At 42.7% G+C, this 16,075-nt stretch overlaps 1 long non-coding RNA gene across 1 annotated transcript; it reads right to left on the reverse strand.

The window, feature by feature from the left end:
* Positions 1-600: 600 nt before the first annotated feature.
* LOC146863935 (uncharacterized) lies at positions 601-9,299 on the reverse strand. Its single transcript, XR_014976587.1, has 3 exons — positions 9,182-9,299; positions 1,154-1,243; positions 601-770 (listed from the first exon to the last, which is right to left on the reverse strand). It is a non-coding gene; the product is annotated as an uncharacterized LOC146863935 (long non-coding RNA).
* Positions 9,300-16,075: the final 6,776 nt, after the last annotated feature.

Raw genomic sequence — 16,075 nt, forward strand, 5'->3', positions numbered from 1 at the left:
GGTTGCAAAGTAGCGGCATTCAACATACATATTGTTTACTTTTTGTAAATGAAATCAGCACGTCTCTCTTTAAGAGCAGCAAACTTTTCAATTACTTGAATGTTAAAGTCTGGGATTTTCTGAACTAGCTTGCTCTCTACAGAGAGCATTGCCAAATCATTGAGTCTTTCCTCAAGCATGGTGTTCCTCAGGAATGTCATGCAACAAGAATTGGGACCCCCTCTATATAATTTAATTTACAAAGGTCAGGGAGACGAGGGGAAACAACAAAAAACAGTCAGAAAAATAAAGCTCCCTCACGACCTAAACATCATTTCATTAACCTTTAGCCATTGATTTCTAATACAAAGAACAAGGGCTCGAAATATTCAGTTTACCCATACAATTTTTATTTCTTTATATTTCTTTATTCTTTTTTTATCTATATTGTTCTTTTATCATCATTATTCATTTATAACAATATCAAAATTATACATTTCTCCAATACAAAAATATAATACCTTTAACAAACCCAGGTAGAGAGAATAACAATCTTTATTCATACACATCACTCATTCATACATACATACTCCATCCATATCTCATAAGTCCTAATTAACACATTCAGATTGATTACAACCTCAATAAACCTCAAAAAGGGCTACTACTAAGATAGTAGGATTTTAGAAGGGACTTGGTCGACGCGTTTCGGTGGCATAAAGAACCATGAAAGCCACCTTCATCAGGACCCGTCACCTATCACATCAGGAATTCTCAAACCCTGGGATTTCCTAAGAAAATATATAAGATAGTATTAGTTGCCAGCCCAAGACTACCTAGAGTTTAAAAAAATTAAAAGACATTGATTGAACCAGTTAAACAACATTTTTAACATACAAAAGTGATTGACTAAACAAGTGACAATTTGTATAATTATTAGATGTGAATTTTAGTAGTCCCGACATATATAGTCATACTCTATTTCATACTTGTGTGTTCCCCATTTTGACGAAGAGCAAAAAATGAGAAAGAAATCATCTAATAAGTAACCAGGCCACCTATTTCACTATCGCTCCCAAGCATGTTTCCACTAATGGGCATTCTTTAAAAAATATAACCTTAATATTCCTATTGAACCCTATCAAAAAGGAAGGACAGGGACAAAGGTACTTACTAGATAGAAGCCTGATACTGGTATAGAGGACTTCCTGTTTATGACATAAGGTACCCACAATAGTACCATATGTAGTGATATACTCGTGTCCTAGTAAAAACAAAACATGAGAAGGCTATGAATTATTACTGGCTATTACTCAGCTGTACTTTCCTCTGCTATGTTCTATATTAACCTCTCACATGCTAGAAATAGCATTTACTTACCCACAGAAAGCACCCTTTTTATCCTTTTTGTATTTTTCTCTTTCTTTTTTTAGATGTCTCGGACTTACTGTCCTTTCCCTGATTGGTTATGTATGTGTTCCATATACCTATATGAAAGAATTTTTATGTTTTAATACTGATATAGCTCCATTTGTTTAAATCTAACCATCTATATACCAAAAAGTGAACTAACATACCTCAATATTGTATCTTTTTCTATGGTCTCAATAATATTCCCATCTTCAAAATAATGATGGTCAATTCAGTTACTCCAATACGCGGCCACAAGTAAAGTACCAACGCCTCAACGCTCATCACAATACCACTGTCAGAAGAAAGAAAAAAACGGAGATACATACATACAACCAAAGTACAAAGGAAGCAAAATTGAATCCGATACTATGAACCATCTTTTCATTATAAGAAAATAAGGATACGTAAAGATCCCAGTCAAACACTCAAAAAACAGGTCAGTTAGTACGGGTTCAAGAAACGTCCCATACGAGAGTCCCCTAAGCTAAATTCTCCAATACAATGCCGCTAAGTTACGAATTCGCTATTTCAAGACAATACGCATATAGCTCACCTTCTCTAATAGGTGTGTACAGGTCAGTTAGTACGAGTTCAAGAAACGTCCCATAAGAGAGTCCCCTAAGCCAAACTCTCCAATACAATGCCGCTAAGTTACGAATTCACTATTTCAAGACAATACGCATATAGCTCACCTTCTCTAATCGGCGTGTACGTCCTCCATTTACGTGCCTCGATCCACAGGTTTCTCCTCAAAAAAATAGTACAACGGACCGCGCGAGATAACCTCCTTATATACCGATCCATTCCCAATTAAAATGCGCGCGAAAAATCACCAACTAAGCATCTAACATGGGAATCGGAAAGATAAATAACGGACTCACCAGCTACTCTGTCTAAGGACGCCATATTGGTCCGGGCTCTCATCTACTCGACGCAATGTAACGAGCATGCTCAAAAACAAACAAAACCGACAGCGGACTTAAGACCGTCAGACTGGTGACGCCATCATGAATATAACTAACAGGCTCAAAGGAGACCCAAGAGATAGAAAAATTAGCACATAAAAAGACGTGATTTTACTTAATACAAAATTCAAGGTAACAACCATAAATTCACAGAATATTTTTTATTTTATATGAAAGAAGGAGGAGGATCACCAAATTCAAAAGGGGCAACTATTTGGTATAACGCCCGCTAAGGACATAATTTCGCCATCATGACCTATTATTAAACTTTCTTTTTCCAAGGACACCAGGTATAATCCATTACCAATACCATTTTCTCTTACACTTGGAACCGGATTAATGCCTCGATATCGTCTTTAAGCTTATACCAAGGAATGTCTTAATCCTCTTTAAGGCTGAAAAACATCGTTCTGACTCGACTGTTGTCATAGGAGTGGTTATGACAATTTTAAGTAAAGCCACTGTCTCTGTAAGTGACTTTTCCATATTAAGTTTATGTATTAAAGCCAGCAAAGACAAGGCACTTGTGGCATTCCGGTACACAGGCATTGCGTACAGTACAGTCAACTCAGTTCTCAGCTCCTCTTTTTTGAGCATAGGATAAGCTTCCACAGCCTCATTCAGAGCACGCTCAGGGAATAATTAATCATATTTGGCAAACTGTTCACTTTGCAATAATGTGGCACTCACCAAATGTTTTGTGAAAGAAAAACGTTCTTGTGCCTGCACAATTACAATGCCACATATCTCCTTTGCAATTCGGACCAGAGTGGTGATGTTTTTCCTGCGGTTTGAAAAAGTAGATTGCTCTGGCAGTTTGCTGTCTAAATTGTCAACCCCATCTCTCACTTTGCTTATGCTTTGTACAAACATAGTGGTATATACTTGCACTTTGACAGTATCTATCTCTCGTGCTTGTAACTGATTGTATAACAGGTCGACAGCTACCATTATATCATGAAATAAAAACAGTAAGAACTGAAACTCTCTGTCTTGTAGTGTTCTAGCAGTGGGTGTGAAGAGCTGGCTGGGAGTTGGTGAGATCACGAGCACTAATGAAAGCGGCCTGTTGTTTTGCTGTGACCTCTTCTGTGCAGCTTTGAGTAACTGCACTACGCGGCCTCCTCCTCCAGATGCACTGGAGAGGTTTCAGTGCTGTCATGTTTGTTGTGACAGAATGTTTTTTCTCGGCCCGGGACTCCCTGGATTTGTTAGTCACTTTGTATCCGGTGAGCACCACCCAACATCAAGTAAACGTCATGACTTCCAAGTTATATGTTCATAGGTTTTGCCCGTGTCATGCAAGAGGAACAACATTGGAAGCTCACATGGCCGCAAAATCACACAACACACAAACAAATCCGTCAAAGAAGTCACCTCCCGCAATACATTTTAAATTACTTTTTAGGGTTAATTATGGTGGGAGATGCCTGGGAACTGATGGTCGCAGCCTCTTTTAAAAAAAAACACAACTAAAACGTTTTCGAGCTGTGGATTTAGGGTCCCTAGCAATGCAGTGGCGTGCTGCACAATGAGGCCAGGATGTGAAATGGGAACGCGTTGCACGGCGGCAGTGGTGTGCGATGGGCTGACTTTTGATCTGGGCCAAGGTCTACTGGAAATTAAGTCCTGGTCCAAAAATGAGTGCTGGTGCTTGGGTGCCACCCACCTGACGTCATCAGCTCCAATTAAGTACTGTCGCACACATACAATACAGGTTCAGAGTGTGAAACAGAAGTGCAAACCTTCCTTTCCTACACAAATCAGCTAGGGCAAAGATATGGTTAATCTGAGCTTCCCTCACTAACAGAGCACAGTTTACATTGAAGGCAGCAGCAGTGCAAGCGACCCTTGTCCATGAGCATCTTTTGAGGGTCGTGTCGACTCCTCGTGGCACTGACGCGGTGACCGTGACGGAGCCTGCAAGATCGATGGTCCAATCACAGTGCGGCACAGCGGCAGGGCCACCCCTCCCACGCATGGCACCCAATGTGGCAAATGCCTGCCCTCAGACTCAGGCTGCGCGGTGTCTCTGCCAATCCAGACGCTGCATTAGCAGCGCCAGGATTGGCTAGAGCACGGGTGACGGCTCGCCCATTAGGAGACCGGGGGCTGCTGCATGAAGCAACCCATTGGCTCCAACTCCCTGCCCTCGCTTTCCTGGCTAAGTGAGTGGCTATTGGCTAATGCTATAGGTAAGTAGGGTAGTGCGCATGTTCGGGATGGTCATATCCCAAAATCGAGCATGCGTACTATTATTGCAGCAGCGCTTAAGCGCAGCTACCTGTCAGTCAGCCCTGCCCCCACCCACCCCCTTCAGCGCCGCGGCCGACTGACTGCCATAATGCTGACTGCCAACTACTGCTGCCTGCGAGCGCGCTGCACGCAGACTCCCACGGACGCGGAGTGGCGAGTCTGTGACTGTTTGACTTGTTATGGCTAGTGGGGCAACGCCCCACCGCCCCAATGGACGCACCGCTACTGGTTTCAGAGATGTTGGAAAGTCTCGGAGAAGTGGAAAGTTTCTCGTTCCCATGTTTCTGTTGCAGGTGCAAGGACACCTAGCTTGTTAGAGAAACTTACCCTTTGTTTCAGGAGTTAGGATGGCATGAGAAGCCAACATGGGAGTATACTGGAATGCAGGGATGATACTTTCGGCGGAGAAGGTGCCTGGGACCCAAGGATGAGTAAACCGTTGTTGGAAGGGAGACAAGTTTCAGTGGAAAATTACTGGAAGAAGACCTGTTTGGGGAGGTGTGCAGGAGGGCATGTTCTACGTTTTGGGGATTTTGAATTAGGGACAGTGCCCCGTGGGTTGAGCAGTTGAGGTCTAGATGGGAAGCTAGAAGGAGCATCTCAGAACGAACTCTGACAAAGTGAGTGTACTTCTAAGGAAGTCTTCACTTCTGACACCTTTTATCCTCTTGCCTGGGAAAATGCTAAGTAGGGATGTCACTTTAGAGATAGAGTAGGGATAGACTAACTAATTTCTTTTTAGGTTAATGACTTCTAATATTGGAGCCGTTATTGCCGGCCTGATGCTTTAGAACTGACCATTCTTCTTATTCTGAATCGGATGAGACTCCTGTGTAGACTCTTCTTTGTATTAGTGCCCATTTATTATCTTAACCTCGTGCTGAGGTGCTTGTACGTGCAATTATTTTTGGCTTTGTAATAAACCCTTAAAACTTGAGATCTGGAGTCAGTGGTCCTTTTGAGTTCAAATTCGATTTGGTTGATTATGTACTAAGGATTGGATTTCCTCCCCTCTACACTATTTAGCAGATAAAAAGATCCTGGCGACCTGAGAGGATTCTTGGTGATGGTAAGACAGATAAGAATCCGGCTTTATCACGCTCCACCACCTCCCATCTTCTAAGCGCACCACGCTCCCTTTGCTTTCGCATACTTTCTGGGGATTGAACCATTTGAAACAACCTTTCCTGACTTGTCCCCCAACGCGTGCTCTCACCCATTCACCATTTGGAAACACTTTTTCCCTTAAGCTCTCATTGTAACAATGAGCATACTGTCCTTGATACTCATCCATCCTCTCTGACGATAGCACGCAGGCACGGCAGAGGCGCATGGCACCCTACCCTTTAACAACAAGAATAGAGTTTACCCAGTTCTAGAGTGAAGTGGAGTTTGATAGCTCCATAACATGTTCCTTACTTCCCGTTTCCAACACAAACCACTTCCTAGGGCCAACAGAATGTTCTCTCCCAACACTCTATTAAAGCGTTCAACTAGGCCTTTCTTGCGGGGATTATAAACCGTGGTCCTAAGTGTTTAATTCCTTCTTTCTTAAGGAATGTCGAAAATTCCTCTTCCACAAATTGTTGCCCATTGTCAGAAACAATCACTTCTGGACAACCCCCATGCCTGAGAACCTCTTCACAAGAGGAGTTTACATTAGTACTTCTCACCTCTTTCAAAAATGCGATCTCATGCCACTTGAAAAAATAATCCACCAATACTAAGACAAATCTACTTTCCTTACCCAGAGACTCAAACGGACTACAAATGTCAATAGCCACCCCATTTTTATTTATTTTTGCAGATTTTTATAGCGCGAACTCGACCCGAAGGTATTGGAGCGCTTTACATGAGCACCGGTTACGTTACACAAAGACACATTAATGTTTTTTGGTAGGCACGGGGAGATTAAGTGATTTGCCCAGAATCACAGGATGCGGACGCGACCCCGCGGCTCGAACCCTGGTTTCCAGCACCAAAGTCGGCAGTCTAGGCGTCAGACCACATCCTCTCCCCACGCTGTACTAAGAAATGCTACGGGTTCAATGGGTGTTTCAGAAATCTTGTGCGTTTTGTCGCTACAAGTACAAGGCACACAATCCCTCACAAATCTCTCAACATGATTGCCCATGCCTGGCCACCAAAATAATTGCACTCTTTTCTTTTCATGACTGTGGCTGATATGCCACCATGTACTTCATGTAATAAGGTTAACATTCTGTGACGCAAGCCCTCGGCGCAACTAGCCTGTCACTCATAGTAATTCCTTTCAGTACCGATTATTCATTCTACAATGGAACATATTAATTCAATTCAACCTTCATCCCTTGACTCAAATTTGTTGTGTTTTGTAGCTCGGCAATAAATAATTGCATTGTCTGATCCTTCAACAATGCATTCTTCCACTCCTCCTATCAAATAGCTCCTTTGCACACATTACTGATCTCCGCCACCATCCATTCATCCTCCTCAAATGGAGTTCCATCATCTACCGGTGGTAGGCAGGACAGACAATCAGCATTAATGTTTTTTGAACCTGGTACATATTTTATAGTGAAAGTGTAATCCTGCAAACGATACAAACATTTAGCTATGCATGAAGTAGCTTTCTCCACACCCGTGGTCGTGAACAAGTCAGACAAAGGTCTGTGGTCCGTGCGTAACTCGAATTGAGTCCCCCACACGTAAGTCCTAAAATACTGCATGCCCCACTAGCATCCCAGTGCTTCCTCCTCGATAGTGGAAAACGTTGTCTCTGCACCTTTTGATGTGTGTGATGCAAATACTACCACCCTTTTCTGTCCTTTGTCCACTTGCATCAGGACCGCATCTAAGCCATACGCTCTGGCACCAGTCACCACAATGAAGGCATATTAAATTCATATCAATTTTTACAGAAAAGAAAAAGGTCAAGGACTACATAGTGTGACAATGACATTTCGGTGTCCAATTACAACATCAATGTTCGTTGACAGTCAACAGCCGACACATGTTTCGTCACTAAAGTGACTTTTTCAATGCTTCAAAGTACAACCTCAAAATTGTACCGAGTAACATCTGAAGCATATGATGTCGAGACAAAGAGGTCATCCCGAGAGCCTCTTGATGACAGTCTGGGCTGATGTTTGCAAAAAAAAGATTGTCTTTTCTTTTCTACCTTTATTTGTAAATACTGCATCAAAGTAGCCCTTGACAGGTAACTTGCCCCAACGATAACCTTGAGGTTCCACATCCGGGGAGAGCAGTTCACAACCACATAAGTTCTCCCATATTGCCTCATCTATCAATGTGTAAGGAGAATATGAATCTGCCCACGTGGGAACCTGCATACTATTCCCTCCAATCACATGTTTGGGTGCATTATACACATCACACCGTTAAATCATCTCCTCCACTTGGTTGTCACTTTCACACACTACCAACACTTCCACCACATCATGATCACAATCTTCATCATCGTACTCATCATCTTTCCAATAGTCTTTAACCCAATTCACTCTGGATTTGTCACCATCAACATTGCTTGATCTAAACTCTCTCGAGAAATGCCCTAACTTTTCACATTTAAAACATCTGGCTTTAACAGCAGGGCATGCATTTGACTCCACCAAATGCCTCCCACTCATGCACCTATAATATTGTTTCTTCCTTGCGCCCCCTTGCCACTGCAGTTCTTTACCCACAAATTTACCTCTACTCATATCTTTCCTTTGTAAAGTATCTTTCTTCTGCAATGCAAACAAGGTTTTCTCACTGTTCCTTTGACTCCCTCCTGCATTTGTCCATCTTTCAACTCATAACGAGATGTGTTTTCAATACGTTTCACTACGCTAATGGCCTTCTCGAGTGACGGATCCTTCATGCCCAAAAGTTTTTCCTGAATCTTCTCATTGCATGTTCAGTTACTCATCCGTTCTCTTATTATCTCCTCATGAAAATCTTTAAATTTGCACAATACAGGTAAGGTTCTTAGCACAGATACATACTGTTCAATTGTTTCTCGCAGGGATTGAGCACGCACGAAAATCGTATGCCTTTCCACTACAATGCTATCTTTCTTCCCATAGTTTTCTTTCAAATCTTTCACTGTCCTGGCATAAACATCTGGCCCATCATCACTATCCGATCCTTCTGCATCATCATCCTCATTCCCTGCTATTGGCAGAGTTTTCAAGACCCCTCTGCCTTCCGTGCCAAGATTATGACGGAACGCGGCCGACTTTCTTTTTGCAACATACACATCCCCACCAATAGCTTCAAGGTACGTCTCAAATGCCTCCCACCAGTCCTCCCATGTCATCAAAGGAGACCCTGGATCTTGCAGGAACATGGGAAGCGGTACTATGGTGTGTGTCGCCATATTGCGTTGACACTCTCACCCTGCAAGGACATTTTTTTATTCACAATTGTCAGTATGAACACAACACACACAAAAAAACTAACACAAAGAAAGTAGTCACCATTGTACTAACGCTGTAATGCCACATACAGCACAGAGAATAAGCTTTAGTCTCCCCATTATACCAGCCTCCACTAGTCCTGTCCAAAACTGTCACACCACTCACTGTGGAGAGCTTCAAATTGCATCAGTGTTCTCCACTGTTTCAGCCTTCACTAGTCGGGACTAGACTTTGTCCTACTTCTGTTCTCTGTGGAACTGCACCACTGTTTACCACTGTACCAGCCTTTAGTAGTCAGGACTTGAATTTGTCCTTCTTCCATTTTTTCCTTTGTAGAACTGGTTACCGCCGCTTTGATGCAGTACCCAATGGAAACCCAAGCCTGTAGCCAATGGAAGACACCGGATGACTTTCCAGCCAATCAAACACGTTGTCCTTCTTCTGTTCTCAGTACAATTGGCTAATTCTCCTTTGATGCAGTAACCAATGGGAAAACCAAACCTCTAGCTGATGAGAGACACTAGACGACTTTGCAGCCAATCAAAGACGAGCTTGGCTTTTCCCTGCCCTTTCCACATGGTGACCACTTCGAGTGAGCTCCTGCCTCAATACATTGCCTGCAATGTTAAGCTGTGACCTGCACCCCGCCAGTTTCTGAATCGGGTGGAACTCCAAGTATGTGCTGCACCACACCGCTGTCATAGAAACATTTATGGCTGCCCCTGCAAACTGCTGCCTTGATCAACTCATCAATAATAACAATGGGGTAACCCAATCACGTGCAGAACCTGGGGATAGATACAGTATATGGACAGTGGTTCTGCCACGAAAGAGACCGTTTTTTGTATCACTGTGTATCACTGTGTCCTCACAAAGGTAGGACCATCAATTAATGATTCAGCAAGACACAACACTGACCATAAACATAGACAAAAACTCAACTGAATTTGAAAATATTATCAGATATATTTAAAGAAATCATATATCATATGTAATCAGTGATAAACAACAGGACTCATGCACAATGTACACATACAACATAAATTACAATGCTCGTGACATAAAAGGTGACTAAAAAATATAATACACATATCAACAATACAAAATACCAAATTATATTATATATATAGCACATAAATCATAAATTGATTGTCCAGTGTTAGTTTTACAATGAAAAAATCCCTAAATAAACCAATGATTTATCATCTCCAATATTTAAGTAAGTCTATTTGGGCAACAATGCTTGTATGTTAAACGTCTACATTTCGACCCCTTGATTACGTGTGTATTTAAGTGACATCACCCTGGGGTCTTCATCAGGACTATAAACCAATTGTGTACAGCCTGTGTGAAAATAATAAGGGTTTAAAAAAAAAAAAAATCAGTGCCTGGAATGAGGGAATTCAATAAAAAAGGTGAATGAACTGTAACATTGCTCACCTTCAAAGATAACATTTCTCTTGAGGGGATAGAGATAATGGAACACACACTCTGCCTCTGAATCAATCAATGTAGGTACCCTGCATAGAAAACTGATTAGTAAATAGGATATCGATACATGTTCACTGATTATTTGAAAATGCACAAAGAACCGAGGTTCTTACCTTAGTATCAGGATTCGTTAAACCCAATTAAAAAATGGTAGGAGGCCACTCAAGGGCGTTCCTTCAATGCGGACGTATTCTGATTGATAGTGATATTGCAAGGAGCAGCCCTCGCTTCCTTACATCCTATTGTAGAAAAAACACACAACACAAAGTGTCAAGCGTGCTGCCTAAACGTTCAATAGCGTGTCAAATATTTATATCACCAATTTGTTAAAAGAACCGTAGTTCTTTCCTCAAGATCGGGATAAGTCCAAGTAAAAAACAGGAAAGAAGCCACTCAAGGCTTTCTTTAAATGAAGGTGTGTTCTGCTTATTAATAAGTGAGCAAGGAGCGACCCGTGCTTCCTTGAGTCCTAACGTGGAAAAGAAAACCACAAATATTGTATCAAGATTGATGCCTCAACGTAAGAGGGCGTAATACTCAATCTGCTAAGGACCGGGAATAGGAAATGAAACTGACCTCCGACGTGTCTCGCTCAGAGATAAATGGCAGCGCGTTCTCTCGACCTGACGAGAAGTGCATGATTAAGAACAGATGAGGACGCTGCGTTCGCTTGCACATCAGGCACGTGCGGAATGCAGCGTCCTACACGTCGGATGGTTGTCCCGGCAACCATCAAGCCTCAATGGGCATGTTTTCAGGGAAAGAAAAGCAATTCATTTAAACGCGTCGGCTGTGAAATGCGAGTAACAATAGAAATGCTAGAATGTTTCATAACCAAAATAGTTGAACCGATAAAAAAGGACGATAAAGAGGTAAAATGTAAACTCTACAGAAGATCGATATGTACGAGCCAGAAGTCATATGCACATTGTGGAAGGACTTCGGAAACCATATGGATGTGAATCACCATGCCAATATGTATCAGTAATAAATATGGCACGTCAAGCAATATTAAAGAGCTCCATACAAGGGGGTTAGAACCTCAAATTCTAGAGGGGGAATATAGACCATGTAAATGATCAAACCCTTGATGGTACATTCAAACAAGACCACAATCTGGATAACTCATTTTTTATCACAACAGCTAATGAGTCGTGGTAACAAAATATTGCAATAACATTCAATTTACAAAATGTGAGATTTCTGTAAAGGCAGAAGTAAACAGATTAATATGATACATTGTAAGGGCGACATGGTGCTTCTGCATTAAATATGGAAACATGCTTGCTAACAGTATTCCTTATAATGTATTCATTTCACATCTTGTACATAGCTTTACAATAGACATCCAAAACAGAATTCTCATCTTGATAAGTTATTGACGTAAATAGAGAGACAGTATCTTGGTTGGAAAACAGCATATGTCAACCTGCATCTAGCCTATGCCTAATAGAGAAACTTGTCTCGAGATCTCCTCAGATTCATTCAATCCCTTGTTAACTGAATCAAGGAGATGTATCCACTTGTACTCACAGAGATTTAGTGTAGCTCTCAAATCCCCGCTTCTGGGGTTCGGTAGAATTTGTTCCCAAACCTTGATCAGCTCAACATAGCGGAATGCCATGCACTCATTGTCACACAACAAATTAACCGATCACGGGGCAGGCAGTCTTGGCTCCACACACAGCGCTTGTTGCCCTGCGACCAATCAGCTGATGTGCAGCCGCACTGCATGGCCTCAGTTCTCTCCAGTACACAGGTGATTGCGTGGCGGGCATAGGTCCTCAATCAATGCTACGCAACCACAGCCGCTCAATGACGATGACATGGTCAACCAGCGTCGTTAAACTGCCACAGTTTGTCACAAGTACGATCACCCCAATTGTCTCCAGTTAATATGAAATTGAGCACTCACCTTGTCGGCACGCCCGTCACAAGTACCCAGGTAAAATGGTGTACCGCTGCTTCCTTAAACAGCCTTCTGGTCCCTGCCCATTGCCCGAATTGTGACCGTTGTTGAATGTCAACAGCCAGATGGGGTTGCAACCATATGGCTAATCACCTTCAGATCCTCTCACCTGAAAACTGCCATCCCAATCTCATGGCCACTTTTGAACTCACACAGCAGAGTTTGTGTTTATGTTTATTTAAGATCACAGCATTAACATGTCTCAATGACGCCACCCGAGGCAGGCTTCTGGCATCAACATTGCAGACCCCAATTATACAAGTTAGTCCCACAATAGAGGTTACTCCACGGTATAGTGACCTCGACCATAGAGTGCACAATACAACAGTAAAAAATAAGAGAAGGGGAAATATGGGAAGCGAGAAAAAGGAGACTGGATGAGAGGAGGGAGGGTAGTGAAGGGCGCAAGAAAAAGGAAATTGGGTGACAGGGGACAGGAGGAAAGGAAGAAAATGCAAGTAAGATCAATAAGGATTGATAAAACGATAGGAGGAAGCTGAGGAAAGAAGGGGCGAGAAAGGAGGCCCGGCTCATTGAGCTAAATTAGTGTGATAAAGCAAGCATTATCAAGGGTAAATATGAGAGTAGATGAAAGGAGGAGTGATGAAGAAAACATCGACTAGGAATTAAGAGTATGACACAGCAAGTAAAAGGTTAGGAAGCTCAGAGCCCCCACACCCACCGACCACGCATGTAACCACGGCATCATCCTTGACTCTTTGCTCTCAATGAACCACCAAATCAATGCCGTCTCATCCTTCTGCTTCCACACACTCTGCCTTCTTCGAAAGAAACACGATGATGGCAACGCACTCTACGCCAGCACCTCCCAGAAGCTCCAAACTAAATTGCAAAGAATCCAGAATGCCGTCGCTATTCTTATCCTGGACATCCCCTGCCACAGCCACATCGCTGATCACCTGAAAAACCTCCGCTGGCTCCTGATCAACAAAAGAATCACCTTGAAGCTCCTCACGCAAGCCTACAATGCCCTCCACAACATCGGATCTGCATATCTCAACCACCGCCTCTGCTTCTACACTATCACCAGGCACCTCCGCTCCGCCAACCTGACCCTTGCCACTGTCTCATGGATCTGCAAGACCACGTCAGAAGAAAGATCCTTCTCCTACCTCGTCTCAAGACCTAGAACTCTCTTCCTCTACATCTCAGGCAATCACCCTCACTGCCTCAATTCAGGAAGGACCTCAAGACCTGGTTCTTCTACTGAACTACAGAACTCACCCTCCCAGCGCTTTCAGACCCGAAAGGGTGATTAGCCACACTCTATAAGAACCCTGGTTGATTGATTGATTGATTTATTGATTGAGTGATGAGAGTGGAAGAATGAAGAGAAAAAGAGAAAGAAGGCAGGAAGTGAGGTACAGAGTGAGAAAAAGGTTGATTTTTAGAGATATGCTGAAATGGAAAGAGATAGCAGCGATAGATGGAAAGATTCAACGTAAAGACGGAAATGCGGTGGATGGAGAGGATGGATGAGAATGAAAGAGAGGATAATCGTGATATTTTTCCAGGAGTCACTTACTGGTACCAGATAGAGAGCGAGAGACCCATGTTGGATGGTGAGCCAGCCAACCAACACACTCTCTACCTGGTGCTGGTGTGAAAGCAAGCACAATGATAAATCATTTCATGACCATCATGTGAGTAACCTCTGAGACTAGAGCTTGTCAAAAAGGCAAAACAAACTTTGAAATGGGCTGTTAGGCTAGGTGGAATGAGCGCAAAGTCAGGCATTGTTTTGTTGCACTAGTTTAAGATAAAAAAGCAGTACATCCTTCTCATCAGTGTCACTGACAGCCAAACACCACCTCAGCTGTGGATACACAAACTGTCCAATCACTGAAGGGCTTTATACTGCTGGGCTGATAGAGAGCAGAGTGATGTGTGCCCGGGTCTTTGTGAGACCAAAATTCCCAAAGGTCATAGCTAGTGTCAGCTGGGCCAGGGCGTGTTTTGAAAGATGAAGCAGCATGGCATGTGTGCTGGTTCTAAAACCAGTGCTGTCATTTATATCTTTATGTCTTGAAAAAAGTTGTACACATAAGTTCTAGAATCCATAGGCAGTAGGGTAGACTAAAATGCCGGAGCCCAAAGTCTATATTGGTGTAGTTGGCAAGTATTATGGATGAATGAAATCCCTGTGTAAAAAACACTGTCTCAACCTGCTCAATAATGATAAGATATTACAGTTGAGTTGTGGTGTCACAAAGCCTTCTCCAGAGCCAACAGACAAAGTGGAAGGCAGGCAGGCCATCGAGCAGACTTACCATTTCAAAGGAGAACTAGCTTTTCAGATCTTCCGAACTGTTTCTTGAAATGAACAATCATTAGCAGAAAGGAGTCATGTATCGTAGTGTTATTTTTGGCAAGGCTATAGTTCATTACATGAATCGCTTTGCATGTTACTACGTATATGGCTGTTTTTTAAAGGGACTTACGTTAATTGTCATCAATATACTTTGCATCAGTTTGCTAGCTTAAGATAGGCATGTTTATTTTTAGACTACAGAGTCCACATGTATTCCACATATTTGCAACCATGTACATTGATAGGAAGGAGCAACAGACCAAGGATTTAAACTTTTTGGGGGAAGGGTAATTATGTAACCATGTAGTCTAAGAAATAAAATACCCTTAGCAGTACATTAAAAGAATATTACAAGTCACCTTGGAGTTCCATGACCTTATAAAGGGAGTCGGCCTTTTGCCTTGTCCCTCTGTATTGGGACAGCACTCCTCAGCGACTTGCATTATCCGTATAATGCACAGCATGTCAACACAGTGTCTTCTTGCCACTCAACAATTATTCTTAGCGTATTCATCATGGTGTAGCTTGGGGTCATATCTGGAGTCATTTGCTGGTGCTCAGTGTTATGATTTAGTAGACAGTCCTGGAGCTTAATGCCTTGAAACAGGAGATATTTGTCCGTCTTCAGGGTCTTTGGAAGTCAATATGTAGCCGGCCGTTTCTCTAGTTTGAGTTTGACTGCATCAAACACTATAGATGCCACTAACTCAATGACTGGGTACTTGGTACAAGAGTCTATCAGGCATGGTTTAGGGGTCCGCCCCATCCCTCCCTTTAGCACAAGGCTCGGTATTTTTACTCTGGAATGATGGGTGCCGGTTGATCTGCACTGCCAGTGGCTAGGCAGAGCTGGCAACCACTGATAAGGTCCGCCATCTTCTCTTTCCGACCTGGGAACCATACTTTTTTCCACAGCCTCTCCTTTGCCCTAATCACTTCCTGCTATCCTTGGTGAGCTGGGTATCACAATACAGATTCCTCTGAGGACAATGGTCTCTCAGTGGTATCGAGATCATGGCAGACCCTTTACTATCCCTGAGCCCCAGCTGCATCTCAACTTAGCAATGACTGTTACCTTTTGGGAATTTTTTCATGAGTCAGTCCTAGGCGCAGTGATACAGGCTTGTAGACTTTTATCCCATCCTCGTCGCCAGTGTGGGAAAGTCCAGTAGGCAGAAAATAAAGGGGCAGAGACGGTAGTTCTCTTGACGTGATTTATTCCTTGGAGACACGTCTTGTAAGTAGCGAGTATGCATAATGAATGAAT

The sequence above is a fragment of the Triturus cristatus genome, chromosome 2_1 (genome assembly GCF_964204655.1).
Source record: "Triturus cristatus chromosome 2_1, aTriCri1.1, whole genome shotgun sequence".
Taxonomy (NCBI): Eukaryota; Metazoa; Chordata; class Amphibia; order Caudata; family Salamandridae; genus Triturus; species Triturus cristatus.